Source organism: Cynara cardunculus (genome assembly GCF_001531365.2).
Source record: "Cynara cardunculus var. scolymus isolate 2C chromosome LG 2, CcrdV1, whole genome shotgun sequence".
NCBI classification, from domain to species: domain Eukaryota; kingdom Viridiplantae; phylum Streptophyta; class Magnoliopsida; order Asterales; family Asteraceae; genus Cynara; species Cynara cardunculus.
The window spans coordinates 16,512,610-16,519,243 of record NC_037529.1 but is presented as its reverse complement, the minus strand read 5'-3'; the positions used below and the strand labels follow the sequence as shown (position 1 = coordinate 16,519,243).

The 6,634-nt window shown below is 33.3% G+C and overlaps 1 pseudogene; it reads right to left on the bottom strand.

Moving 5' to 3' along the window:
* Nucleotides 1-299: 299 nt before the first annotated feature.
* Nucleotides 300-1,663, bottom strand: LOC112505955 (annotated as a pseudogene).
* Between the last annotated feature and the right edge of the window lie 4,971 nt (nt 1,664-6,634).

Sequence of the window (6,634 nt, the reverse complement as noted above, 5' to 3'; positions counted from 1 at the left end):
CCATGATTGGATCTATATATATGTTGTTGAAGATACATGTATCGGATGTTGTATATATATTTAAATATATGTTGTATATGCGAATGTCTATAATCGGTTACCATGAGTTCCTATCTGAGTAGCATTTAGAGTAAGATTAGCAATTTCAACCAGGTATATTGTGCTATATTCTCTAGCAGCAAGGAATGATTTATATTAAGAAAGAAAAAAGAAAGTATGTACAAGAAAAATAGTATATACAAAGATGAAAAACACAAACACCCAATGTTTATTGGTAGCTTCCTTAATAGACGCAAAATGATATCATGCAGGGCGGATAGTGTAGTAGGTTTGAGCCACAGTAAGACCAAAGAGGACGAAAGCAGCAAGCAGGGCTATGAAGCTCCAAGGAGTACTGAAATATGTACGCCTCAACCATGCAACATTTTTAGGCCAATAGCCATGGTAATAGGCTGTCAGTTGTCTCCATTCTTTAGTGTAAAAGAATTCGTTTACTGTAACTTCTTTGCATATACTGTTGATCATTTTTGAAGCTTGTTTGCTAGAACCCAAGTTGTTTACAACTACTTCTGAGTCTATTACCTTGAGGACGTCCTCTTTAGTATCTAATATCCTTTCATGGCAAAAGCATATGATGTAATGTAATTAGGAATCGCAGGAGAGCACTGCTCGTATGCAATAAGGTTTCTTAAAACTGATTCAGTATAATCTTCAATTTGAAGGAGAGGCATTCTGAAAGTAGGCTTACCCCAAGACCAGATATAGCATGGAATCCTAGATGATTTGAATTCCATGGCTAGTTGCCAATTTGCATCTACATAAGGCCTAAACTTCACCCCTGCCCTAGACAGTTCTGCAACCGAGTACGATGTTATTGCATTTGAAAGTTTTGCACCCGAGTTTGATATTTTTGAAATCTGTGATAGCATGGCATTTGAAGGCTGGTAACATTTCTGCAAAAGCCCGAGGATATGATCATAATTCGTATGAGCACCTTCATWCTTGAGCACTAGCTCTTTCCCGAAAGGGTTAATTTCTGTTAAAAACGACAGGATAAGCTTAGTAAGAGAGGCACTGGGTCTAAATTTCCTAATTGTACACTCAAAGATGTTTTCAAGAACAAAGAAAGGGATTTGATTTTCTAGCAGGACTAAGTCATGCTTAGCATAAAGGGTGAGCAAGTTGTCGTCAAAAAATGAATGACCCTCATACTCGTTCACGTTTGACCTGTAAACGAGTTCTAGTATGAAACAACTATCGATAACCATCATTTTTGCAAATTCATGGTCATTATCGGTCTCCATCTCCCATCCGTAACATGCCTTGATTTGGTCTATTTGAGCAAGCACCCTGTTGACACATTCTTTCATTGTTTGATCCCGTGGGGATCTTAAACGACGAAAAAGACTAAGCAGATACGTCACTTTGTGAACTACAACTTCTTTCATTTTTGGGTCGTCTTTATGGAAAGGTCCAATTGAGACGAYACGAGGGCTATAACATTTTGACTCGACATCACGAAGGATGTTTGGAACTCTGTAAATGGATGGAGAAAACTGATGGACATGCTTTCGTCTTTTCTTCTCTTCAACAACAAGAATTTGAATCTTGTCGTAGATGATATCTGCAGCCTCTTCATGATCAGCAGGTATACTTGCCATCGGTTGTTATTTTTTCCCTGAAATATATAGTATAGGAAACATAGTGCCCACGATATTAAAGGTTAGAGAGTATCATATATAGTTGGCCTTTCCAGATTCTGCTAGATAAAGAAAGCCTTTAGAACTATATGGAATAAGAAGCAACAGGTACTTAAGGATTAGTAAGGCTACCTGGATATTGAACTGGTTTAGTTCTCTTTCCTTGGAGCTTGGTCTTTTCCTGTGATGAACACTGCAATCGTATGGCCTTGGCTTTAAATAGACTAATAAAGAGATGATAGAGGCCCGTTAACATTACAAAAAGAAAAAAGAAGTTTAGATTTTAAGAAAGGGATATATGAACTTAAGGCATTGACTTTTTCTGTTTTGTTTTCTCCGTTGCTGTTTTTTATTTGATGAATGAAAAATATTAAATACAACATTTCAGCAATGAGGGCTTTTCTGAATTTTACAACATCTAATGATCGACTCACTTCACCTACAACCATTTCTTGCGTATACTCCACATAAATCATTTTTGTATACATATACCAATATCCATCTTCTGATGTCTAACGTCAATAATGATTTGGAATCAGTTACTAGAGGTTACTGGTTCGGCAATGTGAACATGAGAAATATTAGAAAAGCGTGATTCGGAACAACAAAATGTACAACAAAATGTGAAACGCTATCATTGTCGCAGTTAAAACAGAAAATAGGGAATAATCTCGTACGGTTGTGCCAAGTGATAGATCCAAAAATTCATATTTTTAGCATTCATATCAAGTTGGGACCGTATACGGTTTTAGTATAAATACAACTCTTCCATCTCCACCTTTGATCAAGAATTTGAGAGGGAAATTATGGGGAGGATTAGCTTTAATAGTTTTGAGTGCTTATTAACCACAATTTATGATTGCGGTTTCAAACTTTTGTGAATAAAATTCCTCCTTTTGTGTGTGGATGTCACTACTAAAAACAAGACAATACCGATGGACTTGCCCGTCTGTATTTCCATTCGGAAAAACCATATATCGACTGATTGCCAACGGCTCATTTTCGCCGACATTTTCCTAGTGCTAAATTATTACGTATGAAAGCATGTGTCAGGGATACATCACTTCATATATGAAATTATCTTTGATTTCTTGTTATTATGGTTCGTTCATTGAAGTCATCCAAGCAACCACTCGTTGTTTTTGTTTCTATTTTGCTTGTGATTTCGCAAGATCTAGAAACTAGAAGGTTTCAGATATTTGATATAATTATACGAGAGGGTCTTGTAGGATCTAATCTAGGGGTGTGCATGCTAGCTATCTTGTAAGATGACGTCTTATATAGATAACTCATTATTCCTAATGTATTCTGCTTTGTTCTAAATATAGTGAATTGGTTCTCCATTTGCAATTGACCCAACAGAGTAGGTATATATGATACACCGAACTCCACTAGAAATTTGGTATCACTTGCTTAGTTGTTTTGTTTGATGTTGTTTCTATTTAATCTGTTATTACAACATTTTATCCCCTATATTGTTACATTCCACTAAAACAAAAAATATAAACCGTGAAAAGTTTCATTTATGTTCTGTAGATGAAACAGCACATGTGAAAATCAAACCCATGAAATCAACCGAAACCATCCAATGGATTTGATTTTTAAGCAGTGATTCAGATTGTTTCAGTTGTTTTATTCTTATGTCTGAGTATGAACGCGTTGTTTCATGTATAAACTCATTTATGTGTTTTTTCACACGTAAAATATTGTTTGATGTTTCATTCATGAAACAACACTATATGAATATTGTATGTTCACATGTCTTGTTTCATCTATGAAACAATACATACAAACTGACTTTTATAGCTTTCAATTTTTAGATGGTTTCTATTTGATTTTCCTCACATTAGTAAAAAGATAAATGATTTGAACTAACCCAATTCAACATGTATTAAACACATGTTGCATTGACAACGCATAGACGTTTAATTATATATGATTAAATACACCCAAAGAAGTGTAATCATATATGATATTGAAACTTTTTGCCTTCTCGCAAGCTGGTTAATTTCTCACATGATCTTTCCTCTATGTACATATGTGTATTTGTGTGTGTGTATCTATACTATATATACATATATATATATATATATAAGCATGGATAACGTTTATGTGTTGAAATTTAAGAGGTACATCTATATTTGCTTATTGTACAAGGAATAAAGCAGTATTCAGCTTCCCCTTCCACCCACGATCTTCTAGGCTCCATAACTACATCCCACTCTCCACCCCCTTCGTATTTCTATGCAATGTATGCAAGTTCCAATCCTACACCCTTAATTCTATTCTAGCGGATTCAAAATCCACCAGCGAGATATCCTCGACTCACAAGAACAAGTCTAGAAGATTAGGTCGGGTGTAGTTTGAAACCCTATAATCAAAATCCAAAGCCATGTCGAGACATGAAGTCATCTGCTTCAAGGGTTTCAACCACATAATCGAAATCCAAACCACATAATGTCTTCAAACATATTCTATGTTAGGGTTTCTTTTAAAATCTATTTTCACATTCTCTTTTAATAACCATATATCTACAGGTTTTGGCAGACTTGCTATATGTGAAGAGGAAAGAGAGGAATGGTAACAATTACGGTAAGAAAAATGAGGCTTTTAATTGTTAGGGTTTTTAAGGATTGTTTGTATAGGAAACTTGTTAAGGTTCTATCCTCAAAAACTTCTCAGCTTTTGTTGCCATCAGATGATGAGAATGGATTTGCAGAAACATTGATAAAAGGATTCATATTTTGCAAACTCTGAGAGATTTGATCGTGTTCTTCTGTTGGAACATCGAATATTCATTTTTACCCTCAAGAAGTCAATTGCCCTCTTTCAAAATATATCATGAGAGACCATGTGAATGATAATTTCTCTGCTAATTTCTTCTAGGGTTCTCTTATAATTTCTTGTTGTAAGTGCTGATGGTGACACGTTGATCGTTGTTTTATTGAAGGGTTTGATTATGTGAATGATTTGCCAATTTATGTCATTTCATTACTTTAATTTTTAAATTATTTGATGGGTTTAATGAAGGCGGCACCGATGATGGTGCCGGAAAAAACCCCATCATAGACCAACCTTTATAGGCTACTCTTTTATGGAAATTAGCTTCACGTATCTTTGTTGTTCAAGAATCAAGATTAGGTTTCTTGTTAAATAGTTCCACCATGGTTCATCTTCAAGAAACTATATGTGTGTGTTTTAGAGAGAGGGGGAGAAAACTTTGGATAGAAATCAATGGGAAATAAAGAGTGGGGAAATCTTGAAGAAGTTTGGTTTAGATTATCTCTCAAGGTATGAACTCCCTAACACTTTAATCTAAGGTTTCTCTGATTATTGGGTAGAGATTTACGATTCTTGGGGATATTTTTTGGGTGAGTTTATTCTACGTTGTGTTTTGGAAATCATTTTTACAAATGAATGGAAAGAAAAGTGAAGGAAATGAGAGGAAAGTTAAAAAAAACCTCGTGCTCTCGAAATTTTTTAAGGAGAGAAAAAAAAATGAAGGAAAATAATGATAAGGAAAGAAAATAGAATTCTTTTTAAATAATTAATAAAATTACAAAATTATCTAGTCTTTTATTTTAAGGAATATATTTTGAAAGGGTATATTGGTAAAAATGACATTTTCCCTTTCCTTTCTCACGTATTCAAAAGCACGGAAATTATTTTCTTTCTTTTATTTTCCTTCCCTTTTGAGAGCAAAAATAAAAAAAAATCATTTTTCTTTCCATTCTTTTCCCTCCTTTTCTTTTCCTTCTGTTTTTTTCATTTTCTTTTCTCCCCAAATTCGAGAACATAACATTAAATATCTTGATGAAAGACCTCGTTTATGGTCGATTTTGAGTTATTTCTTAAATATTAAATGTTTAATTATAAGCATCTTTGATGGTGTTCTTCCTACCATAATTTTGGTTTATAATTTCTTGAGTTGTTGGAATTAAACTATTGATTTTAGTATAATTGATTTAGGATGCAAAAATCTTGAGTTAAATGTTCTTTGGGTAAAAGTGGTGTTAAAGGTTTATGATTAAGTGTGTGTGTATATATATATATATATATACACACACACACACACACAGAGCTATGATTATTTGTTAACCATGAAAAATGTATTAACAATACAAAGCATTTAAACCAATCACAAGCTTGTGTTAGATTAGGTTATTCTATCACCATACAATTAATATTGAGGACACAATGGTAATCTTCCTTTTTTGTCTTAATTTCACATTCATTAATGGACGGTTACAAAAACATCAATCCCATGATTATAGTTAAAATAATATGTTTATTTTTTCCAAATTATAGATGAGTTGTTATTTTAATACGATAAGAAACTTGAATATTCTATCTCCAACATATATGTAATAGACATCAGTCTTCAAATCAAACAACTGGGTTTGATTTATTGAACCATAGTAGTGGTGGAGGAGTATTTGATAGATAAATATTCATAATCAAGATATATAAACATGGGTTGAGACGGTAGATCATAATACAAGAAGATTGAAGATCTTATGATTAGAAAGTATTGTGTTCACATGTGAAAGCCAATAAACTAAGTAGTCATCAATGTTCATATGGTGTATACATTGTTCACAAGCGAAACACTTTGATATATATTATTGTGTTCACATGTGAAAGTCAATTACTTTAGTGTTCACAAGTTTTAATAGGTGCAAATAAGTGTTCATAATTGTTCTCGTATGTTCATATGTGAAAGCCATGAACTAAGATTAATTAAAAAGTTAAATATATGTTCGTATGTATTCATAAGGTTCATAATGCAATACAGATGATTCTACAAACTATAAAAGGAATGAGCAATTACCGATTTCTAATGGATGTAATTAATTAATTATCGATTTGTAACTGATATGGACATCTCTCCCAAAAATACCCTTGTTTATCTATGTTTTGGTATCCTTCATATT